The sequence below is a fragment of the Camelus bactrianus genome, chromosome 1 (assembly GCF_048773025.1).
Source record: "Camelus bactrianus isolate YW-2024 breed Bactrian camel chromosome 1, ASM4877302v1, whole genome shotgun sequence".
In the NCBI taxonomy this organism is placed as follows: Eukaryota; Metazoa; Chordata; class Mammalia; order Artiodactyla; family Camelidae; genus Camelus; species Camelus bactrianus.
In genome coordinates this window covers 98,746,128-98,767,581 of record NC_133539.1, presented here as the reverse complement: position 1 = coordinate 98,767,581, position 21,454 = coordinate 98,746,128, and the positions used below count along the sequence as shown (strand labels likewise).

Here is a 21,454-nt window from a genome sequence, read left to right as displayed (position 1 = left end):
AAAATATAGCTGACTATAAGTACAAAAGACAGAAACTATCCAGGGATTAGAGCTAGAAGCCTAACAGGCAGCAGGGTTGGTTTAATCCCTGGGCTCTGTTCACTCTCCATGCTCTTCTAAAGTGGCTCAGCCCCTCCAGGAGCAGCTCGGAAGGGAAGACAATGATCCAAATGGCCAACGACTGTTGTGCACCATTTTCTACAAAGGTAGTTAACTTTGAGGGCTCTGGAGATAGTGTGAAGGCACAGATACACATCTGACTTTAGTTTGCCTGTTTGGATTTTTTTTTTTTTTTTTTTGTCTTTATGTTTAAGAACCACAATAAATGTCAGGAACTTGATATATAGCAATCTATATATAAAGGCAATGACTGGCAAAAAGTGTTATTTGTTTATTTGTCTTCCCCGGGGAAGTTGATTCAAAAAAAAACTTCCAAGACAAACAATGAGACACGGTCAGATCCTCTCCCTTCCAGTTCTCTCACCAGATACGGAAAGCTACTGATCTGCAGCGGAAGAAGGAGCTTCCATTTTTCCTATGAGGACCCCTAATCAGGGCATTTTGGGGGATTTGATGGAATTTTCTCCACTTATTTCTCCTAACAGTGCACTGATATCTTGAGAAAAGAATTTAAGTATCAGTTCTCAAAGCCATCTTTGAATTTGTTGAGTATCTGGGAAAAAACTGCTTTAAAGTTTAATAGGAAATAGTTGCCAATATTCCCTATTTCATTGCTGATGATATTTTATTCCCCCAATTCTTCTTTTCATCATTTGGACAGATTCTAGGAGTAGGGAAAGGGAGTTCTAAGGCAATACCTTTGGCTTCATCTTTTTGAAAAGTTTAATTTAGTTTTTCATATATGTTTTGTTCACCATTTTGATTATCTAACGCAGTCATTTTCTAAGAACTAAACTGTGGTCAGGAAAGCAAACGTCAGATGAGCTCTGTTTTCTTTTGGAAAAAAAGAAAAATATCTAGGTATTTCATGGTAAATAATTGCAACTAAGAGTAATGAGGTAATTAGAACCCATATTATCACAAGCCAAAGATTTTTTAGAGATAATGGACATTGTACAAGGATGCAATCTGCCTCTTTCATTGAAAATCAATTCTGTATCTTACTTCTAAAGATCATGTGGTAGCAGCACTGGCAGATTGAGGATTGTTTCCAATGAGGAAACCTGGTGAGGAAATTGTTCCGCTGTGAATGGTAACAAATTAAAACCACAAATTAACATGAATCCACAGGAAATATTGAATATCACTATAACTTCGTCATTTAGCTAGAGGTACTCCAAATTACAATGGATTTACAACAGTAGAAATAGGACTATAACCACTGCTACACTTCTTGTCTTTTCACTAATAGAAGTAAAAAATGGAGAAATTGGCTTCTGTAATATTTCCACATAAGATGAACTACCCCATAAGTTCATTTGTAAAAGGAATTTTCATCTATTTAAACAAAACCTCGTCTTTCAAAGAAACGGCTTTTCATGAAATATCACATTTACAAAAACATTACACAGTGTTGTTTTAAATATGGGTCCTTTACTTTTTTGGCTACCACATTTCATTCATCTCACACACACACCATTATTTCACTATAGGAATGGTTGTCCATTTTTGCAATGATAAATATTGAAGTTCGTAAGGCACATCTTGTATTTTTTCTAGTATATTTACAATTATGAAAAAATATTTTGGCACAAAATTGCAGCGTGTTTGATAGATGTATGTGCTATATTATAACATGAATTTTCTCTTAAACTAAGGCTTTTTACTTTGCTTTCCAACCTAAAAACAAATGAGCACCAACATATTTAATAGAAATGCTTCTTTCATAGCTGCATATCTTATATAACAGCAAGACTCAAAAACATATGCCAGTGCAATTTATTTCTCTAACCAAACGGGTACTTGCTATATGCTTTCATACCTCTAAATATGTGTGTGTGTGTGTGTGTGTGCGCGTGTATACATATAGCTCTCTTGCTTTGTACACACTGTTCTCTTTTCTTAATGTTTTCTGACCGTTCCATCAGTTAGTTAAAGTCTTATCAGTTTAGAATTCTCTAACTTTAGTCACTAATTATCCTACTTTTCCTGTGTACTCAGCCATTACTCTGCCTGTCTGCTATTCTACTTTACATAAATACATGCATAAATAAATACATATGTATGTATATCCCTCTATAATTATAGCTAATGATTTAACTTTTGTTTTGGCTATGCGTGGAACTAAAGATTATATCATTATTAGTGTCCACAGCATTTGTTTTACATTTTCATTATCAAAGTTAATTATTTGTTTAAGTAAGAAGTTCTCTTGAATTACAGGACTTGGGTAAAGGCAAGTGGTTAGTATTTCACAAGTCTTAACATTTCACACCAGGAAGCCATGTTAACACCTTTGATCTAGGTAGAAGGCCTTAATTAAAATAAATGTATTACAATAGAAGTGTTCACAAAGCACAATTAATGAATCTGCTAATTGGCTTTTACTTTATTGTACATACAGCAGCATTAGTTCTGCATTTGTAAAACAGAGTTCTTAAGGTCAGGGAACCTATCTTACTTTTAAAAAGCCAAAATGCCTAGTGCAGTTTCTAACATATAGAAGGCATTCTTCCAGAGTGATTAAATAAAACTTTAATGAATCTGTAGCATAAATATGAAGATCTGTCTTGTTTTCCTTCCTAGAATATGAGCTTCTTAATGATCATGCTTTCTACTTCTTGTTGCCCATACTATAGGGCTCACTTCCAATAAACCACAGTCTTTTCATATAAAATAAAATAAATTCTAATCACACTTAGGTACATTTTAAACTGGGATCTTTAAAAGAAAAAATGAGTCAAATAGAAAAAAACAAAGATATATACTCAAAAACTAAAATCTTGATATAATACAATTTAAATAGCTCAGATTGAGGAATAATATAAAACTGTACTTCACAGTATAAAATTCTCATGTGGTGTATTATTTCTTGTTCATTTCATGTCTTAGAGTGAAGGAGTTAAAAATCAGTCACCATTACTATTAAGACAAAATAGAAATAAAGTCGTAACTTATAATCAGAGACTTTAGGAGAAGTTCAAACAAGCAATTTTGAGAATTCAAGAGAAACCTGGATTTCCCCTTTTTTTTTTAACTTAAGCTTTCCAAACAGATCACTGAGGTTGCTCCATGCTTAGGATTTTTATAGTGGGGTTAATGTTATACTATTGAAACTAGATATTTAAATTATTTACTAAAATATCACTTATTTGGATGTTGATGGGACAAAGGATTTCTATTTTCCAAAAAAAAAGGCAATCTTTAAATCTGTTAAACTGCATCTGGAAAATGTGATTTTACCAAGATTAGAACCCATCTGACCTTTTTGAACTGATTTTAAATCTTTGGGGAGTTGCATTTGTTTATCCTTAGAAAAATATGACTTCCTGTTTAAGAAGAAACCTTCTAAAAAGCCAAAAGGTTCCTTCGAGATCAGGTAGTGCTATATGAACTTTTTCTGGAGTTGTGCATGAATTAATTGTAAACATGTCGATTTTATTTCCTCTAAAAAGACAAACTGTTTTCTAATTTTTTAATAAGGGAAAATACTGGCAAAAAGCCTTTCAAATTTGCTACCTATAACACTCTGAAAAAAAATTTTAGAAATAAAACACATATGTCGACTATACTTGAAAACAGAATGTGTTTTACCTTGAGTAATTGTGTGCTCAAACTATAATCATATATTAAGATTACCCAGATTTTTTTATAGCCCTACATTTATGGTGAATTCTCTAGGCTTGAGGCATTTGAAAATTCAAAACTCTGAGTTTCTACTTTTTTCCAGTAACCTGAAAGAGCTGTGTCATGCTGTAATTATTAGTTCTGTTCAGCACAAATGTAAGTCAGGAAACAAATCCCTGGTATCTACATCTTAATGTAGCTTTGTGCTTTTTCTACTCATCTTGTGATAGTAGCACTCATTTACTCATGGAGTAAAATACTTTGTCCTTTAAGAAAAGTGTCCGTGAAGAAAGAAAAAAGGGTCAGTTAAAAAAAATAATGAAAAAGCAATTAAATTGTTATAGGAGAAAACGCACAGGAAACACATGACTCTTGATAAAGGGAGTTGAAAAAGCTGGGAACCTAAACAAATATTTCCACTTTTGCAAGTTTGGAAACAGATGTTCTAAGGAAGAACTGCTCTTCAAAGCCCGGGGACGACTTTTACTCAATACCTTCACTGCAAGCAACTAAGTGACGTTGAAATTTCAAAACAGAAGAGATTAATTTAAAATACATTTAAAATGGCTCCATTTACCATGAGAGAATAACACTAAAAATAACAGTTATTTACTGTTTACTGTGTCCCCACTGTGTTAGTACTTCAGGTCATCCACACAACAACCCATTATTTCCCTCATTATAAACCCGGGAATAAGGAGGTTCAAAGAGGTTACAGAGCATCCTCAGAAAGGTTAAGATCATCTGAGCTCATCAGCCAAGTCTGCTGAGCTTTATTCTAGTGTTTGTGAGCTTTAGTGTAAAAAATATAGATTTTTTATGTCTTGATTTTTTATATATATTGAGACACTGATTGCATCTGACTGAGCTTATCTACTAGGTTCCGTGTAAAATATATTTAAAATGGACAGAAGGTTTCATATTATTACTGAGTAGATGGTACGTTAAGTGAATGGGTTTTGGAAACTTGAATGTCTGAGATCAAACCCTGGGTTGACCTCATTCTGACTAGGACATTCTGGACATGTTCCTTATAATCTGTGGCCTCACTTCTCAACTGTGAGATGTGGATAGTGGTGGTACATGACTCAGAGCATAGACATGCGTTAAACACTTAAAACAGTGCCTGGCAGAGAGGGCGCTGTTCTGTTAGCTACTATTACATACAGCATATTCCAAGCCCATTGTAACATCTGATGTCAAATTCTTTGTAATCGTTTTCCTCATTCTCCCTAGAATTTAGTCAATATGGTCAGATATAATAACCAATAAATTAATAACTATTCTACTGGGGACTTTAGACAGCAAAATGTGTTTTTTAAAGTGTTAGATACTGACTACCTACTTGCTGTAAATGTTTTCACTGTTTATAGTAATATTTATTTTTCAAATTTGTCATGAGATATGTGAAAATAAGCTTTAACTAAATGCATTAATAGGTTTGTGTGAATATAATTATAATATAATATTCAGTCTGAGAAGAACTGGAAACAAATCTTCAAGTTCCACAGAGGAAGAATTACTCCATGTGATACAGTCTGAATTAAGCAATTTGAATTCTTTTTAAATTGGCATTTAACTAGTAGACAGAAAGACAAGGAAGCTGAGTCAACCTCGAAACATCCTGTATTTCACAGCAATGGTGTTGTGATCCTTCAAGTAAAGGGAGATCAGTTTGATGCCATTCTGAGCTCATTGTGCATTGCAGCATAAAAGGAAGAGGTGGGTGGTGGCAGGGCTGAGCTAGGAGCCTACTGGAAAGAGACGCGGCAGGAGGCGAGAGGAGCAGTTAGACAGATGGGTGGATGAAAAGACTGGGGTGCACAGAGAGATGTTCAATGATGACGCAGATAAGAAGGGGGAAAAGGTTATGATATGACCCAATTACCACAAATAACCAAAGAAATAATAACTTTGAGAATAGAATGCAAAAGGAAAGATGAGAGGCTCATTGAGATCTTTTCTGGAATTCCTTTTGCAGCCCTCCTCAGATTAAGTCACCCATCTATAATTATCTCACTTGATCTCACAACTCTTCACTTGTGTTCACGTATCTCAGTACAAACAAATAAAGCTACATAGGAATATAATTTTTGTTTCTTTTTCATTGGATTACAAATTTTATAAAGTGCTAAAACTGTATCTTCTACTTCAATATTTCTCCATGCTGACATGAGTTTTCAAATATTGATCAGAATTTTTTTCATCATTGTGGGTTGGATTCAAAGATAAAGAGAAGTTATTTGGAATTTGGATATTGATAAAAATATCTGCATATTTCAGAGACTGCCTTTCATTGTTCATAAGAGATAATCATATTTTAATTATTATGTATCATATATAATTACTATCAATAGAACACCAACTTCAGTCATTTAATAAATGACTCCAATCAAACATCTTTCACCTAAATATTTGCTAATTAATTACTTGATATGTATTCTTAAACACCCTGCATATATGATAAATGCTCTGACAAGGTACTTATGACTTAAGTTTAAGATTCAACTTTTATTTTCTGTATTTAAAATTTTTGTAATACAAAGGGAACACGAATAGATGAACACATTCTCAAAAACCCTATACAATCAATAACTGCATAACTAAACCTCCCTATCTAGTTCCTATACTTATTGCTGCATTTATCATGTCATATAATTGGTTACTGTTTCGTGTGTTTGTTTCCCATACTAGACAAGGACAACTGATTTTATTATTTGCAATATACATAGTACAGGGCCTAGCACAAAAAAAAATTGGTGAAGGAAAGAAAGAAGGAGAGGAGGGGAAGAGAGGGAACAGAAGGGAAAGGAAGGAGGAAGAAAAAAGGAAGAAAGTCAGATATATGTAAATAAGAGAAAATGAATGGTGTTATACAACTTGCTCCCATATTCTATTTAAGCAATAATTTTGTGGGACAGGGTTCCATTTGATTTAGTGTCCTATGAGGGGTCAAACAAACACAAAAATAGTGTCTTACATGTATACAGCCTCATAATTTAGATAAATCTTTTATATGCCTAATTTGTTTGATCTTCACAGTAACTCCATGAAACAAACCATTTCCTGTCCTCTGTTACAAAAGAAGTTGAAGTTCAGAGAGTTTAAATAACTTTCCCAAGTGCACCCAGATAATAAATGGCAGAGTTAGAATCAAACTAAAATATTCTAAGTACACCAGCCTCTCAGGGACATAGTTTAAGTTGCTTTTTTTTTTTTCCAAGTTAATTGCACACAACATTATGAATTCCTCAAGAAGAGGCCTAAAGTTTGTTTTATACATACCAAGGAATAATAATAACAACAACAGCAATATAGCTAACATATATTGACTGCTTGCTACTTGAGGATACTGTTCTATGAGTTTATGTGTATTTGCTTGTTTAATCTTGACAATAGCCCTATGAAAAAATGTACTATTATGCTTATTCTATATATGAGAAAAATGAGGTGCTGAAGGGTGAAGTGACTTATCTAAGGTAAAAGAGTATAGCTGAGATCTAGCTGTTGTTGCCTAACATTAAAATGTCTCTGTCCTTCATATAGCATAAATATAAACTTAAAACAACAGAAATCACAGGTACTCATAATCCAGTCTGGAAACTTTACTCCAGTCTCTGAAGCCAGTTAGCTGTTTTTTGTTTTTGTTTTTGTTTTTTTGGAAAAGCACTAAGCTTGTTTTGTATCCACTTCTTTCCCATAAAATGAAGTAAAGACCATGATGCCCAGGCTAACTGAGTTCCGAAAACCTAGGAGGAAAACCCGCACACAAGCTTCACAGCACCGCAGCAGTAGAACAGAAAAGAAGAAACCAGACTGGAAAAGTCAGTGTGTCGATTAGGAAAATGATGAGTCCAGAGAAGGGTAAGTATTAAAAAATAAAATATATATTCTACAATGATTTTAATGTTCAATATTTATCCTAGAATAACTGTCTACAGCCCTCTAGGGTAAATCACTTTTAAGAATGTATTTATGATACTTTTTTTCAACCCTGAATGACTCCAGAACTTTGAAGATGGGCTCAGACCAGAGAGCAGTTCACAACTGTCAAGTGTCACAAAGAGGTGGAGGTCCACATGACTCTCAGATATCCTTCTGAACTGGCTCCTTTGCAACCCACCCCACTGTCAGTATTTGAAGCTCCATGAAGGGCAGACTCTCCAAGACTGCTTTTCTGCATTGACTTCTGAAACACTGAATTACCTTGATTTTCTTCTTCCCTTTCAACTCCTCTGCTTCTTGTTCTGATTTCTCAGTTTTTAATCTTGTTTTTTAAACATGAGAACCTTCTAAGGTTTAGTTCTTGATCCTTTGTCCTTCTTTTTGCTTAACTGTCCCTTGGGAAACTTGCACAATCTAAATGACTAACTAGAATTTATGAGATTATAAGCCAGACTTCTCCCTGCCTATTAGTCCATTTCAGCTGGATGTCCCGACATCACTCAAGTTAAATAAGTATAAACTCGAAAATGATGAAATTTTTCCCAAACCAGTGTTGTATCTGGAATACCCTACATGGTTCTGAAACTTGTCATATATATATATTTTACTTTATATATATTTTTTATATATATATAATAAAAATCAATGAATGAAACAACAAATACATGATTTTTTATGTTGTATTCTATCTAAATAATTATTTCCAAATCTTTTGAATGAAGAGCCTTGAAGAAAGAACTGATCTAATATCAAAGTTTTTTAAATGTTAAAGATTTTTAAAATATTAAATACAGAAGGAGAATAATTGTAAGAGCAGTTTGCACAGCCTCTCCTGAGCTCTGTCTTTTCTATATCTATACTGACAGTCAAATACAAGGGGGAAGAAGGCATATCCTATTAGTCAAAAAATACTTTTGGAACACAGATATAAATGTGTATTTATATCATATCTATCCGTATATTGTATCTATATATACATATATATCTTTGTGTCACAATTTTTCTCTCTCTCAATCTTGCTAGATTATCCCAACTATTGAAGTTTAAGTGATGGACATTATAAAATACAGTTTGAATAGTGCTCCCTGACTTCACTCTTGTCAAAGTGCTGACATCAGCTTGAGCTCTGAACCCTGAAACTCCTGAGAGCATTCTAGAGTTGAAAAGCACACTGGGCATTGGGTATCAATTCTTGACAGGCCACAGGTGAGCTTGCTGACTTTTCTCAGGCTACTAAATTCTACACGTTTCATTGTCCTTATCTGCAAACTGGGGTGTTGGGCAAAACAAGTCCTCGTGAACTTACGAATTCTACAATGACGTGCTTCTCAATCTGGTTTTCAGACTAGCCTCACTCAAATAGAGCAGTGAGTGAATAAAAGAAGTAAAAAGCCGATTCAAAAAGCATATTTTAAGAGCTTAAACTGTGAATTATAATTATAAAGGTATTTAGTGCCCCACCAGAAGAGACTTCAGAAACATCAGGTGAAATACATCGTTATCTGTAGACTTTGAGATTGGCTTCAGCTACTTTTAGAACTGTTCTTGAGTCCTCAGTAGGGGGAAAGTACTTTTGTATATTTTAAAATTTGTCATCAACTTGAGGATATATTCAATTAAGGTGTCATGTCTCATCTCAAGTGGAAAAACAAAGGTAAAAAGCCTAGTGGTACAATAGCATTTAACAGCTGATAATAGTGTTTCTGCCTGATTTGGTGTAATTACCCGGACTGAACACGCTCAGCTTCAGAATCATAGGCAACCTTTAATTATCTGTTCCCTATCCTGAAGTGTATATATTTTTCATGAGCTTTTAGGGTTAGGAGTCAAAAGAAAGTACAGCAGTTTGTTTTATTTAAACTTTAGTTTGTGGTATATTTCACAAGACTTGTGGGCAACAAGTAATTTATAATACAGTACCACTAACTTTAGCCAGTATTAGATAAGAAGGAAATATGCCAGTTTAACTCACCAACTCTATGGGACTTCAATGATGTCTGCAAATGAGAATTTTTTCTTAAATATCAGACTGTTAGAACATTCTTCATCTTCATTTTACCTGTAAATAAAACCAATTATTATAAAAATCTGATGATATACTAATGGGATGAGAAGAAACATATTTCCTCCTCTCCCACCCACCTGTGGGTATGAGATATTGAAAGAGAAAGACACACACACACAAAATTAAGAAGTTCTGTTGTATGCATTCTGTTGCATGAATGCCATCCCTTTTGGCATTTTCTCTAAACAGTATAGTAAAACTTTTAATTGCTGCTCAATTATTTTAAATGCCAAGATTAATATTTCATTGACTGCAACAATGAACCAAGACATGGTCACTTGGCTTTAGACAAATAATGCCAAACTTTGAGGTTTCACTGGCATCACTGGATCTTCTGTGACAGCAAATCCGAAAACAATGGTATAAGCTTCAATTCAGAGTCTCCGAGTACAGCGGTGCAGGTCATGCTTTACACAAAGGCACCTTGCTAATAAGGAAACCCGATTTCTGCCTGAGTTTAGCTCTTCAAGTCGTGGGGTGTGGCACGAAGCTTCCCCGAGATCCCACTCTACAATGCACAGAGAAGGCGACAACCCCTAATGTGCACTAAGGAGCTGTCTACAAAGCAAAGGGCCTTAATTCTGTTTTTTCTCTAGCATAATATTCTAAAATTTTTATTAAATTATATGCTGTATTGGAAAAGGCATGGTGTCCTATTTGTTTTTGTTTCCCCATCATTTAGCATAGTGTCAGGTTCTTTGTTTGTTTGTTTGTTTTTTATTAGTAGAACCTGGAGACCATGAAGTAATGAACTTAAGTTCAAAGCCAAGTCTTTGAACCATTACAGGGCATGCCACTTACATGGAAAGCTATGGAAATGTCACCCCCTGGAGTTGTTCAACACAATCATATAACCGTAGATGGACTCCTAACTTTATAGTGGTGTACAGTGGCATATATTTTAAGAATAAGTATAGTAATTAACAGCAGATAATGCACTTTTTAGCACAATATCTTACAATAGTGTATTTATTCTTCACAGGTAGCAAGTAAAGATTTTTATCACCACTTTTTATATGAATTAACTGAGACTTGGAGAATTAAAACTACTTCTTGCCTAAGATTACACAGCCAGTATTTTTCAGAGCCAAAATTCAAATGCAGGTTAGTGTGATGCCAAGGTATACAAGATTATAAACTATCCTCTTTTAAATAAATATTTGAAAGAATTTTATAGAGCAACAGGGTCTACATAATGATTGAGTCCCCTGGGAATCAATCTGTCATGACAATTATTCCATCAGTACCAGCAGGGCATTTACGTAATCTTTCAATTAGTAAAATAACATGTCATACTAAATTGTAACAAATAAAAATGCACACCAGCATATCTTGACTATGACTTTTGTTGGAAAAAAATAAAGATTTGGAGTATTCATTAAAGTTAGTTTTTAATCTGAAGCCAAAACAAACAAAACAAATGACCACCTAAGGTCTATCTGAGTCTGCTTGGTAGATACTCAGTTAGATTAGGACACCAAAAGTGGTGAAATATACAAGAGTGTCTGTTATTATTTTTTATTTTACTAGTGACTATAATATTTTTAAGATACCTCTTTCACATTATTCCATTTGATCCCATTTTATAGAAAGAAAAGATGTAGAGAAGATCAGTTACTTCTAAAAGGTGACGGTGCTACTAAGAAGAAATTATTATCAAGACTTGGACACTGGTCTCCTGACTCTAAGTAAAGAACAATGTCTATTTCATTGAGAATATTTTTGGCTGCTACTGACCACTGAGCAGGCTGGGAGAATAAAATATGTTTTCTGATACAGGCTGTATTTTATTAGCAAAGATGCCTACCAGGAGTTGGGCAATTTCGTCTCTTTAGATTTGGCTGGAAATCTTACACTGATCAAAGCAAAGCAAATGTTATTAAGTTATCTTGCTAACTTTTCATGTCCAGTGAGGCAGTGGAAGTAACAAAGGTTACATCTGCTCCAGAATTAATTATTATCAAAATAATTTATTGATGAATTAGAGTGGCAGGAAGCTTAGAAGAAAAAAATAGCCTGTCACTTTAGTCAAGGAAGAGAACCCAAGACCTGGTCTCACATGCATCTTGGACTTAAGAAAAATTGATTTCCAGAAATGTAGGGGATGGGAAGAATTACTGTTATTATCAAATATACTGAAAGACAAGATATTTCAGTTAGAGAGAAAAGGGTAATAGCTGTGTACCATCCTAATAAGGATAAAACACAGGGGAAGAAGGCATTCTTTTTCTTTTTTTTTAATAAAAATTGTATATATTTAAGGTCTGCAAATGATGATTTGATATACATATACACAGTGAAATAATCACTATAGTCAAGCTAATTATCTCCTCACATAATTACCATTTTTTGAGTGTCTGAGGAGAGCACCTGGAATCTACTCTCTTATTAAATTTCCAGTATTCAATACAGTATTATTAACTGTAGTCATCATGCTGTACATCAGATCTTTAGATTTATTCATCCTATGTCACCGCATCTTTATACCCTTTGACCAATATTGCTCCATTTCCCCCACCTCCCCCGATAATCATCATTCTACTTTCTGTCTCAAAAACAACATAAAGGCTATTTACAAGTATGCTTAACACTTTCAGAAAAAGGAGGAGGAAAAGAACGTTCCCCAGGATTGGAAGAAGGTGATGTAATATTATACTTCTATCAGTATTGCACAGTCATACATGTGCACTGATGGAATTAGGATACATCTGGGTGTGATAGAAAATAAGCACTACTTCTGAATGCTATTTTGTTTCTGGCTTTTTTATTAAGAAGAATGACCTTAAAACAAAACCCGGCACAGTCAACTGGATTAACAGGAAACAGAATTTCAAATTAAGTTAAGGCTAATGAGCCAGAATTATAACCTGATGTGAATACAAACTTTATATTTAAATAGTGATACTTCTACCTAAGACTTGTGAAGTCTTCAATACTCCTTAGGTTCCCTGTTCAGCAGCCCCTTCTATAAAGTGAATGGCATCAGCCCCATGATACTATAAGGAAAAAATGAATATTTAGGAGGCAAACATCTGATGTGTAGTCCTTGTACACACACAACACTCAATTCCTTTAACTATTATTGTTACAAGACAAAGTCTTAGAAAGCAAAATCTATATCTAGTTATTACAGTTCCATCCCCAGCGTTGAGCCCAAACACTTCAGGTTTACATAAATATTTGGTGAACAAACAAGCAAAGAAAAAGTCAAAATAATACAAGAGCATTGGGCTGTTTTAAACAACTTTAAGATCCTGGGTTCTAACTAATTGCACCCCAGGAAACAAAATCTACACACAAAATCATGGCGCCATCTGTTAGTAATTACTGAACTGTGACAAATATGACAAATTCCAGAAATATGGAATAAGGAAATACTTCAAATTTTTAACATGAAAAAAAGATAGATTCCAGAAACTACTAACTAGCAATTTAGAGGTTGATTCACAGCATAATTCTAGAATGAAGAGTTGAACACCAGGCTGTGAGCACTTCAGGAAATTTTGTTAGCTAAAGGAAGCCAAAAAGTGGAGGCAATCAAAAGAAATATTATATAATTGAATTTTAGTTAAAAAAAAAAGTGATACTGTCTCAAGATAGCTTTACAAACACAAGGAAAACTTAGGCAGGACAACAGAAGTAATAGGGATTCATGGGTGCTTGAATAACAGTAAACAGACAGGGTTCGTGATTGTTCTTAGCAGGAGGGAGTTCCCACAGGCTTGCACACTACTGATGCTCTGCCTTTGAAAAAGCTCTGTTGATGATTAAAGCCATACAAAGATGGGAACCATGTACAGATATGAAAGACCCATCACTTTTCCTATCAGCCCCAGCCCTACTGTGATGGAATTTTCCACGTCAACACACAATTTCACTGTCTCTCACAAAGAGGCACTAGGAGATGCTGAGTCTCCCCAGTTCCTGGTTTTCCTGTTCTCAAATTTTTTTCTTATCATTTTTCAGCTATAAGGCATAACAAAGTTGTTGACACAAAAAGGGTCCAGAGGGGAGGGGTTATTCTTAAACCACGTCAGTCTAACATAGTGGTCACATTCTGGGGAACTTTAGGCCAGACAGAGCATGCAGGTATGTTGTGATTGTCCTATTGATGTTAATTTTTGTTTTTTACTGAAACTCATTCTAAAACTGAGGATAAATAAAGCTTTCGGGCAGGATAAAAGAGCAATTTCCTGGATTATACAGTTGGCTGGAGCTGAGTAAAAATCACCTCCTTTAGAGAGGGCATGTGTTCCTCAATTTGCCAAACAAGCTCTCTTTACTAACCTGGTCTCTTCATCTCCAAACTCAGCTAAGAACCAAAATGGAGGAGTTAATGGGGAGACAAATCTCAATTTGTTACAAAGAAGTGTTAACATTAAGAGAGATTCAAAATTTATAGGACCTCCAGGTTCAAGATGGACTTTGCGTCTATGTGTTTACTTCCGTCCTTCCAGAGTGCCACTGTGATAACCTTATGAATATAAAAATAAATGTTTTAATAAATTGTATCATGAAGTAGTGAGTGCCTTGCTAAGCAGATTTTAAAGAAAGCTTAGCAAACACTTGTCAGGATGCTATAGAAATTGCTTCAGAATTGGATAAAAATTGAATAGATAATCTGTATTTCTTCAAAATAAAAATTGTATATTTTTAAATAAAAAAATTATAGTCCAACTGATCAATCCATAAATACTTATTGTTTATGCTCTGTGCAGGGCAATAGGTATTAGTGTGATGTACTAATCTGTGGCCTCCACTCCTCAAATTGCAGTTGTTCCAGCTCCACCATCCAGCTAATAGGAAGGAGGAATGAGGAGAAGGGCTTGTCCCCTCCCCTTGAAAGGTACTTGAGGAAGTTACATGCACTATTTCTGCTGATATCTCATTAATCAGAATTTAGTCACATGCCAGCCAACTTGTAAAGGACTTGGGGAAATATCCTTAATTCAAGATGATTATGACTCAGCTAAAAATTGGGCATGTGATTACCACAGAAGAAAGGAGAATGAATAACCAGGGACAACCAGCATCCTCTGGCCATGGACCCAAAACACAGACCAGAAATGTAAATAAGAGTCTGAGAGAATGACAGCTTTCCTTCCACTGATGAGCACTGCAAGGAAGATGATTTCCTCAAGGAAGATCCAGGGGCAGGCATGGTTGGGAAGCATCAGTGAGGTGATTGAGGATGAATGGGCGTCTAATGATCAAAGCACAGAAGTTTCCCAGAGAGTGCATTTGAAGTTTTGGGAGTTGACCGTGGAGAACAGTGGATTGAGAAAAGTGAAGAGAAAATGGATGATCCAAGAGACTTACATCTTCTAATGATGGTTAGAGAAAATGGGGCCATAACTGGGTCAGCTTGCTGGGGATAAAAAGAACTGGCCTGTATCCTCAGCTCATTCGGACTCAGCTACCTTGGAAAGGCACTGAGAGGGTGCGACGTGGGAGGCCGGGCACATCTGAGCGCAGCTCTGCATGACACGTCTGCTAGAAGTGCAGGGACGAGGGGAGCAGGGGCACCCAAAGACAGCCCGCTTTGTGGCGAGAGGGTATAGGGTAATGTTTCAAGAAAAGTGGACAAAATGGATAGTCTCCAACAGAATTTGCAAAATCTAGTCCCGAATTCTCAAACATGTGGGTAAAGAAATGATTAAGTTTTCTTCCTTCCTGTTAGCAGAAATATCCTCTAACAAGGAGGGAAAGAATTAGCATCAATATGTGCACAGCAACTAAGAGAGCGATATACTAGCAGATCTGGACTGAATCATGTAGGTGCCCCAAGGAGGCTAAAGATTCGCTGCCCCTTTTAACAGATATTATGTAAATATTTAAAATATTTATTTAGAGAGGAGACTGAGTGTCAAGACAGAAGGAAACAGAGAGGGTTCCTGGTGGCAGAGCTCAGACTCCTCGTCATCTGGCACTTGCTCCTCTGTCACTCTGCTCTCTGGCAAATCTGTACCTTCCTCTGGGGAACACTAAAGCCCTACAATTTAAAAAATTCTCCTTAGAAGGCAATTTCCTAGTCATTGATTATCACTTGAGCATATTCATTGAGATCTAGCTTGCCCACCCCAAGGACAAACCAAGGAATCTCTTCTAACAGAATGCAATGGTCTTCCTAAGAGGAAGTCAGTAAAGTACATTCTTTTCCATCCTATTGCATTCCAGTGACATCTGAGCACCCCTGTAGGCTGATACCTTAGCACTTGCTTTGTAGACAGACTCTTGGTTTGTCTCTGTATTTACAGCTCAACCTGCATCCTAGAAACACAAAGAATAATATGTGGCCTGTTATCAGAAAATCTACAGCTTTTCCAAAATAGACTTTGAGACTGTTTTTCCATGTAGTAGCCATACACAAATTTACTTCTTTTATCTGTTTTGGAAATAATCTAAATTTTACTTGCCCTTTAAAGATGGTTGTTCTTTAAGCTAATGCTTTTAAGTAATTATTTACAGACATCATGCTAAGTTCTACGAGGACAATTTTACTGTTCAACCCCATTATTTCTGATGGTTTGTTCAGACTGAGTGTATTTTTCCTTCAGGTTAAATATATTTTTCCTTCTCCAAATTTCTATCTGACAGCCCTTGCTGCTTTTCTCCTCCAAAAGGAAGGAAGGATTCTAGTTTTCTCTTCAGAATAACATTTTCAGAGTTTTCATCAACTATTCTAATTTTGTACTTCCCCCCTTCTCTCCTCATGGCATTTTGTCATATGAAAGGTCACTTTCGAACCTTTGCAGACTCCAGAGAGAAACTTTGCCATTTGGAAAACAGAGCTTTGTAACACGAGTAAAAATATGAGCAACCGTCTTCCAGAAGAGACTGTATCTCCCTGAAGGGCAGCATTCATAGAATTCTGATCCAGCAAAATCTCGCTAAATACTCAACAGCAAATTTCCTAGAATAAGTAAGTTATTTCTAAAAGTGTGAAACAAAAATAATGCCATCTCTAGGCTACTTGGTGAGAGAGAGAGAGAAAAAGCCTTGTTTCTAGTTATGATGAGTTGGAACTAATTCTGTTCCTTTGTTTCTGGCTTGCCATACCCAGTCTAATTGTCAGGGTATGTGTCCCCTTCTAAATACACTGTTTGCTTTGAATGAGATCTGAGTGGGAACGAGTCTCAGTTCACAGCCTATGGAATCTATTTGCATCTCCAAGGAAATAGTTGTTTACTACTGTGTTGTCATTTGTTCAGAGCACAACACAGAAGTGAATTCCCATCAATATTCATAGTCCTTGTAGCCTCCAGAGGCTCCCTGTGTGACTGTGCTCCATTTAGCTCTAAATCTGTATTCCCATATAGATTTAAACAAGAGAGCTAGGGAATTTTGAAGTCTTTTGTTCTCTCTCACAGTAATATTTAAATAGTCCACTGGGTATGCAAGTATTGTCGATTTCTTTATTGCTTTGTTATAGCCTACCACAGAAAGATTCACCTGAGGGGAACATAACCCTTGTTTTGTTTTTTTCATGTCAGATTCTGAAAAATCTTTACCTCTACCCTGACTAGCTTATTTATAAATCAGTTTAGTTTCTTAAATTCACACAAGGTCAGGCACATACAATTCTTCCCCAGGCTGAGGTCACGTCCTGTACTTCTACTTTCACCCTTCAGATTCTACACTCACTTGACAGGTTCAGTCTGAACTTGTCTAGTCTCCTTATTAATAAGTTACATAATGAATTGTGATGACCATAAGATTAGAGAGAAAAAAAATTCTAGGACATATGTCAAGTCAATTGGAAGTAAAAATTTATCTAAAAATTAGCCTTCTGCATATGTATGTTATTTTGAAGCACAGACTCAGCAAACTCTATGGACCATATATGTATATCAGACAGGTGGGGGTTTAATCTGCTGCTATAATGGGAGGGAGACATTCAAATTTTCCTTTTATTCCTCTTATTGTGTTATTGTTCTTAAATGTGTGTATATACCTACAAGAATTTTTATTTAGACAGATATATTCAATTAAAATTCCAAATTCCTCTAAATATTCATCTAACAACTTATGTAGAAAATGATATGATATACCCCAGGTAGAACTAGAGAAAATAGACTTAAAATCTGGTGGAATGATATAAAGAAGCAACTCCTGGTGATAAGATAAAGAAAGCATGAGGTTAAATACCCTCAGAGGGTCAGGAATGTTGTTCTAAAAGGAATTTTTTTTTTCAGATTCAAAAAGAATTTGTGCCATTTGCCTAGAATGGTTTAGAAAACAGAAACTTAAAAATATATGGAGGGAAATCAAGTAAATGAAATAGATGGAAGTAAGAAATAGTCTATTTTAATATAATATTTTCCATATGCATTTAAAGTTCCGGTGCCAGTTCTGATAAAAGTGACGCACTTCATCCTGTCTCTCCTACTGAATACAACTAAAACCTAGACAGACGCATTCAACAGCTATCTGAAGACTCTGAAAAGTTAAATGGTAGCAGATAGAATAGGAAAGGAAACCAGAACTCAAAGTAAGACCAATTGAAGGGTGCATTTTTTGTATTTTTCTCTCCAGTATCTCCCAGTCTGAACTGAAAAGCAGCACAAAGCTGAAATTTCAATCTGGGAGAAGGCAGAAAATGCTCTAAGAAGAGACTTTTATTTCTGGTCTGGACATCAGGGCAGGGAGCTCACAGAGTCAGAGCGTGGGAAAATTCACTGTTTTTGTTTTTCCATTCTCCATTCTAGTCCCAGGCAATCCCATGGCAGTGGTGACAGGGCTGGGCAGCAGCAGCAGCTGGGCAGGCACCAGAATGCTGAGGGAAAGGAACCATTCCTTCTGGAGACAGAAACTGGAATCCTGAGAACATGGGAGACTATCTCAGTTCTTCTCTCTCTCTCTAGCCCTGCTGTGTGAACTCAGAGGTAGACACAACTGTGGGCAGTACACAGCTGAGCAGGGAAACTAATGCCCTAGCTTTCTGGACAGAAGAGAAGGGTGGGAGCCTCTGAGAGCCGGGAAGTGTCAATGAGACTCCATGAGGAGGGAATTCAAGAAAGTGATGTTATAAAGTTGAGTGTGACCGCAGCCACACATACATGAATGTGATCCTAAACAGCACAGCAAAGGCTCTGAGGACTGACCTCTTGGTAGACCACCCAGAAGGTCTCAGACTGGTCTCTGGATGGCAGAGCTAATTAGCACTGCAAACTCTGAACAATGAATCAGCTCAGAACCATAGCTCACAGGTAGTTGGGAACTTTCAGCCTAAACCTGTCCAGGTCTATCAACTGATGAAACACGCACACACACTTTCAGCAACCTCCACAGTAACTGAACAGACTCAGAATCTCATATAATACAACATACCAAATGCCCGAATACAATGCAAAATTAGCCAGCAATCCACAGATTCAATGCAATTCTTACCAAAATTCTAATAGCCTTTTTCCAGAAATAGAAAAATTGATCCTAAAATTCATATGGGATGCAAGTGGTCCAGACTGCAATGACTCAGTAATCAAAAGTGTGGCTTCTAGCATACAGACAGATATAATACAGACCTACGGAACAAAATCAAGAGTCCAGAAATAATCCCATATATCTATGGGTAACTGAATTTTGACAAGGGCACCAACTTCATTCAACAGGGAAAGAACTGTCTCTTCAACAGGCGGTAGTAAAAAACTGGATTTCTACATGCAAAAGAATAAAGTGGGACCCCTGCCCCAAATCATAAACAAAAATTAACTCAAAATGGATCAATGGCCTAAATATAAAAACTAAAACCATAAAAATAGTAAAAGAAAACACAGGGGTAAATCTTCATAAGCTTGGATTTGACAGAGGATTCTTAAATATGACACTAACAGCACAAGCAACAAAAGAAAAAATAGGTAAGTTGGACTTTATTAAAACTAAAAACTTTTGCTCATCAAAGGGCATTATTAAGTAAGTGAAAGACACCTACAAAATGAGAGAAATTTTTTAAAAGTCATATATCCAATAATAGTTTAACATCTAGAAGATATAAAGAATGCTTAAAACTCAACAACAAAAAAAACCAAACAACCCAATCCAAAAATGAGCAAAGACTTGAATAGACATTTCTCTAAAGAAGATATACAAATGGCCAATGCATACATGAAAAAATGCTCAACAATCTTTAGTCATCCAAAAATGCAAATCGAAGCCACAAAGAGACATCTTTTCATGCCCATTGGATGTCTACAATCAAAAATATGATAACAAGCATTGACAAGGGTACAGAGAAAGTACAACCCTCCTGCTTCCTTAGTGGGAATGTACAATTGTGTAGCAGTTTTGCAAAAAGTTGACTGTTCCTCAAAATGTTAAACACAGAACAACCTTTTTATCCAATGATTTTACTCCCAGGTATACACCCAAAAGAAATGAAAACACATGTCCATATAAAAAAGACATTGTGTCACCTCATTTTGTAGGTGTCTTTCACTTACACACTAGTATTCATAGCAGCATTTCCTAACAGTAAAAAACGATCCACATGTTCATCAACTTCTGAACGTACAACTAAGATGTACGATGGCCACACAATGTACACTATTCAAAAATAAAAAGAAATGAAGTACTGACATATGCTACCACATCACTGAACCCTGAAAGCGTTTTGCTAAGTACAAGAGTCAAATCACAAAAGGTACATATCATATGGGATTTAATTTCTTTGAAATATGTAGAATAAGCAAATCCACAGAGATAAAAAGTAAATGAATGGTTTCTCAGGAGTTGAGGGAGAAAGGGGCAGGGGAGACAGAGATCGATAGCTTAAGGCCGGAGGTATGGGGCTTCTTTTAGGAGCGGTGAAAATTAAATTGTGGTGACTGCTGCACAACCATGTGAATATATTTTAACACACTGAATTGCACATTTTAAATGGGTGAATTTTTGTGTTAATTATATCTCAATGAAACCTGTTTAAAAACATGTCTGTTATTCTACTGTAAAATATATAAACTAAATAATTTCTGTGTCTCCTGTAAGTTTTAAAAACATAGGCCTCTAAGTTATGCCCTTTACTTGGAACTTCTCATTCTAGCAGAACCAATTTACTGTCAGAATCACCCCAAATTCTAAATCACAAGAGTCAAAATTGATATGTTGGTAATAAAAGATATCTCTGTTAAAATTAACATGGACTGTTTAATACTCAAGTCATAAAGAGAGAACACGGAAATGGTATTTAACAGAAAAATACTTTAAGTGATGTTTTCATATAGTCATTTCTGCATTGTAACCAAGCAACAAATTTTTGCAGTTCAACTGTTCATGTGCGAATTACTTGTAATGCAAACTTTCAGGAAGAGGAAAATATAAAGGGAATCTAGAGCAGAGAATAAAAGCCTAACATCATGAACCAGCCTCGCACGATACCAGAGAACAGACACCCAACGTGCGTCAACGACTGGCTTTGGGGAATACATTTAGTCTCATAAACAGCCTATCTTTCATTCTACAAACATCACTAGTATCCTTACAGAATGTTAGTGAATAAAAAAGATACTGACCACCCAATGACAATGTTTACACGTAAGAAAATAGTGACTGACCTACCAAAGATTAAGGAATCTGCAAAATTCAGAGAGCTAGATCGTGAAAAGGTTTAGAGGACAATCAAGGGTTCCTGATTACTTGTCTGATTTTCTTTTAACCAGTCCCAAACTGTCTAATTTGTTAAGTCCAGTGGGTGCAAAAGGA

At 35.7% G+C, this 21,454-nt stretch overlaps 1 long non-coding RNA gene across 1 annotated transcript in view; it reads right to left on the bottom strand.

Annotated features, from left to right (window-relative positions):
* Window positions 1-21,454, bottom strand: part of LOC141578166 (uncharacterized) — a 367,419-nt gene that overhangs the window by 225,553 nt on the left and 120,412 nt on the right. The window contains exon 3 of the long non-coding RNA XR_012508204.1: window positions 9,665-9,751. This is a non-coding gene — a long non-coding RNA (uncharacterized LOC141578166). The remainder of the gene's footprint in view (window positions 1-9,664; window positions 9,752-21,454) is intronic.